This window comes from Ixodes scapularis, unplaced genomic scaffold (genome assembly GCF_016920785.2).
Source record: "Ixodes scapularis isolate PalLabHiFi unplaced genomic scaffold, ASM1692078v2 ptg002900l_1__unscaffolded, whole genome shotgun sequence".
Lineage (NCBI taxonomy): Eukaryota > Metazoa > Arthropoda > Arachnida > Ixodida > Ixodidae > Ixodes > Ixodes scapularis.
This window is the reverse complement of record NW_024610277.1, coordinates 590792-596014: the sequence shown is the minus strand read 5'-3', so window position 1 is coordinate 596014 and position 5223 is coordinate 590792.

The window sequence follows — 5223 nt, the reverse complement described above, 5'->3', positions numbered from 1 at the left end:
TTTTTTTTTATTGTTTTATGTGTTGCGGTTGCGTGGAAGTCGGAACAACGAGTTCGTTGATGTAGATACGTGGTCAGGGGCATACGTGTTTCTGGGCGCGCCAAGGAGTCGCACTGTAAGAACGCGAAGCATAAAAGTCGACTGTATCACCCATATATCAAAGCCATCATTTGAAGTTACACCATAGCCTCCTATATCCCGTAACCCCATTGACGGGCGACGGGATAAGTAAATACGGAAACGTATAAGGGCCTCGACGTCTGACCAGGATGCACGGGGCACTACGGCCTCTGTCACGTCGCGCGGAGCCGATGGGGCTCGAAGCCGAGCATGCTCGCCTCCGCGCTAAACACCGAAACCCAGACGAGGACGGCGGCGGCGTAATCGAGCGGCCTGGCGTCCTCCCGGAGGAAGACTAGCGACGCCACGACGGCCAGCACCAGGTCCCCGCTGTACAGGCACACGTTCACGACGCCGTAGTTGACGCACTCGCGTGCCTTGCTGACGAGGTACACGAAGGCGAAGCTGACCTGGGCCACGAACACGAGGGCGCCCATGTCCGAGTCCCCAAAGATGCTGCCGATCTCGCCGTTCCATACCACCAGGGTGCACGACGTCAGCAGGGCTACGAAAGACCAGTGGAAGATGAGCATGGCACTCGGTGTGTTCGCGCTCAGGGAGCTCAGCTCGCGCACCACGGCCCTCAGGGAGGCGGAGGCGAGCGCCAGGGCGCAGCCCACGTTGAAGTTGCGGTCTTCCGCGTGGTCATCGTCCCGCGCCAGGTTGGTGTAGACGACGAGGCAGACAGCGATGCCCATCACTCCGACGGCAAAGACGCGGCCGAAGCTTATTACCTCGGGGCCCTGGACGAGGTACTCGGGAACGAGAGTAAGAACGGGGCCAACGTTGCAAAGCGCGTAGCCGTTCACGAGGCTCAGGTACCGCAGGGAGAAGAACCTGGCGAAGACTGACGACGTGACCAGGACACTGCGGAAGAGGAGCTTGCGCTGCGCGCTCAGGGGACCGTAGGGCGCCAACACTCCGGACTGGCAGGTGGTGATCCCGACGAACACGCCAAGCGAAAAGTGCAGCATGAGCTTGGACATGGAGAGAGACGGGCTCAGCTTGACCACGACGGCCAGCAGAGCCCAGAAGACGCTAGCACTCGACGCCAGCACGGACCCTTCCCAGGAGAAAGTATCTGTCGCTTCCGTGGCACACGCGCTCTGGTCAGGATCCGCCGTGGGCCTGACGAGTACCCAGTGACGGCGGAGTGACTGCTGTCGCGCTTCGGGGGATGAGTTGAACGGTTCCGAAGACATGATTCAAAATACGACCACGTCAAATTCGAGCACCACACTGACCGCCTAGAGACCGTACTGGTTTGCATTCTTGCCGAGAGGTGGCGGTGCATCTGCTGTTCTGCTCTTTTTGAATTTTGAGATTTTGAGATGGCGAGAAAGAAGACGTATCGTTCTTTTCGGGGTCTCTTTTAAATGTCGTGTCGCGCTTGACGACGTAGATATTTTGCGCGAACATAGTGCGCAACGTTCAGAGGAATCTCCCCGGAACATTTGGTGGTAAGTGCGCCTCCAATACTAAACAGGCCTGCACTGGACAGTGTGAAAAACTCTAAGCCTAACAAGAACTGTTGGAAGCCTGACAATATTCGCACCTAACATCGTAAATGTCTAGCCAAGCGATGTCTATCAAGACTCGGAGTCAAGCGGCGAAAGAGGACGATCCACTTATCCAATGTGCCAAGTGTGGGCGGTGGGCGTATATCCTAACGGAAAGCGAGTTCAAGACCGCCAAGGAGGCTGAGGGCGGCACATTCATCTGCAGACTGTGTCAAACCATCGAAGAGATGGCCAAGTCCCACCAAGAAGAAATTGAGAAACTGGAACAGAGCTTCAACGAGAGGTTCAAACACCTGGAAGAGGCCGTCAAAACAAGCTCACCAGCCCCCAAAGACGAGGGTCACACTCTCAAAGAGTGTATAGCGGAGCTGCTGCATCGACTCCAGGTACTCGAAAAATCAACAGAATGTCCTGTGGGTCAAAATCTTGAACAATATAGAGCCACCCTAAAACTGAAAGACATTCGTCCAGTTGAGGGTGTCATACACCATGAAGACGCTGCTGCCAAAGCTTCAGAACATCAACTTCAACAATGTCAGTTGATCGGTTCGCAAAATGGTGCAATGCCCCTCCACATTCAGTGTACCGGGGACCTCATTCCTACACAGAAGCAGATCGGCTTAACAAGAATGGTGTCATCTGAAGCGCATTTAAACGAGGAGAACGTAGATGAGAAAGTTGCCGGGACGAACCAAATGCATAAGACAGCTGCATGCTCAATCAGCTGTATGACACAGACTTCGAATAACTTTTCAGAACAGGCTGACCCAGATGAACCGATCCGGCCCCCATCGGGGGTACATCGAGAAGTTATTGTAGCCGGAGACAGCAATGTGGCCCTTTTTGCGCGAGCTCTCTCTGAGGAAGTCGGCGACCCCCACAGTTTGGAGATCATATTGAACAGAGGAGCCACTTCAGAACAGATTCACGAACTGATTGACACATACAAAGAGCGAGCAAGGCAAGTACCCCGTATGTACATCCTACATGTCGGAGTGAATAATATTCTCCAGGGTGATCAACCAGATACCATAATAGAATGCTTGCGACAGAGGTGGGCAAAGCGAAAAGCTGCACTAGCCATCTGCTCAGTGCCAGAAATCCGAGGCAGAGGAAAGGAGCTTCAAGCTAGGGCAATGATGCTTAATGCCAAACTAAAACATCTCTGCCAGAATATCAAAGCACGATTTATAGACTTTACCCGGGACTTCGAAGACACGAACGCAGTCGAGAAGAATGGTCTTCACTATCGCCCATTGGGAGTTCAGATGGTGACAAACCGGATGAGTGCTATTGCATGCCGTTTTTTAGGGTTCCGTTCACGAGGGAACCAACGATCAGGACGGCCTATATACAACAGGAAAAACAAGAACCAAGCACCACTACGTCGTGTGCCAGATGTGCAACACGACTACCCAGCAGTGGATTCTTGTGCACCCAATGTCCATTGTCACACTACGAGACGACAGATGATGCCCGGAAGCTCCGGACACAAGCAAACACCATCAGTGACTGGCCCAGAGTTTTATCCGGAGTACCTCAAGGAATACCCACCACTAGTGAGAGCAGAGATGAGGACTCCCCCTGTCTGCCCAACATGGCATGGACACCTTCAAAGAGAAGTTCACACGATAGCACCGATGAAAGGCACCGATCACAGGTACAGAACGGATGCGGTGTGGGAAAACTCAGACAGACCCCGAACCCCAGGTGCCGCCCCTTTCCTACACACGAGAGCATCCAATCAGCTAGAAAGGCCTCCCTCTCTGCCGAACCTCCGACCAAATCCGTGGGTTGCCGGAGACTTCCCTCGACCCTCTCCCGCCCTCTCAGCAGTGGAGTTGACACACTTTGTACACCAAGTAGTGCGACACCAGATCGAAGCGATGCAGAATCAGAAGTAACAAAGATGTGGAGAGTGAGTGCGAAAGACGCAGGAGATCGCACTTCTATTCTTAATCGGAGAGCAAATAAGAGCAAGCGAAAACAGGAAAGTGTACTAGTAGGTTTTTTGAATATGAATGGTGCGAGACGTGAACGGAAGTGGCATGAGTTGTACAGTTCTCTCCACACAAGGTCTGTGTCTCTATTGGGCGTAGCGGAAACACACTTGCGTGACATGGAAGAACCGCCGATTGATCCAGAATGGTGTTGGACTGGATGCAATAGATTTGAAGGGGAGAGGCGAGGTGGAGGTGTTGGACTTCTTTGGGCAAGTAATGGGCCAACATGGCTTCGGAGATCTGAGGACTGCAGGGAACACATATGGGTTCACGGAAAAATAGGTAATGTTCCGACAGCGGTCTGCATTATTTATTTTTCGGTGGGAAACGCCCGCAAAGAAGAGAACATTGCCATCTTCGAATGTGTTCTTCGAGATATCCACAACATGGACCACGGTCTCTCTGTGCTTATAATGGGAGATTTTAACGGCCACCTGGTTGAATTGGACGGACGAGAAGATAACAACGGCAGAATGATGAGACAGCTGGCGGAGGACCTTGACTTGGAGATCTTGAATTTAAGAGATGCCTGTAAGGGACAGCATACGTGGGCTGTGCGAGACCGACGGACTTGCATAGACTATGCGCTCGCGTCGAATAGACTTGGGATTCATCTTCAGAAGATAGTTGTTGATGAAGAGGGCACGTGGAGCATCAGCAGTGACCACAACAGCATTTTTCTACACTTTGGCACTGTTAAAAGAACTCGAGATAGCAACCAGCGCAAAACCATAACCCGGCTACACGAGGAAGACATAGATGCTGTCGTTCAGAAATTTGACGAAAGTACTCGGCGTGTGCAAGCACTCAGCTATGATGATTATGCAAAAGAGCTTAGAATAATCATTGCTGAATACTCCACAGTGAAGAGTGCCAAAGGAAAGCGAACACTCGTGTCGTGGTGGGATTTAGAAATCAAGAAATCGATTCGTATGCGACAAGACGCTAACCGGCGGCACAGACATGCGTTAAAGACTCTTGGAAAGGATCCTGTGACTCTACAGCTATGGGAAGAGTATCGTATGTGCAAAGCAGAGACGCAAGATATGGTAGAAGCGAAAAAACAAGCACATGATTGTAAGGTGATGGCGGACATAAGAAACGGCGGAAAGAAAGCAGTAGAAAAGTTCTGGAGATATATAGCTTCGCTAGACGGCAAGGACAAAGCTCCAGAACTGCTGGATTACGACAGTGGATGTCCAGTTCAGCATATTGGGGAACTGCTTGAGAAACAACTTGTAATCCTTTTTGGTGCTACGGATGTCGCAAGCTCGCCAGAAGAACCAATACGAGTCTGCTCGCCGAAAGCCTCACGCTATCGACATCTACTGATGATGGTACAACCCTAGTGGGACGGGTGCAAGTCGATCGCGCACTCACGCGGTTGAGCGGGAATACTTCCCAGGGATTAGACGGGATATCAGCAAAGGTGTTGAAAAACTTGAGACCAGACTCACGAGAACATTTAGCACACCTGTTTACTCGAATAATTCGCGGCGAAGAGCCAATACCAAGTGACTGGAGGCGCGGTCGAGTCACGTTCATTTTCAAGAAAGGTGGCAACAAACAACATCTGTGTG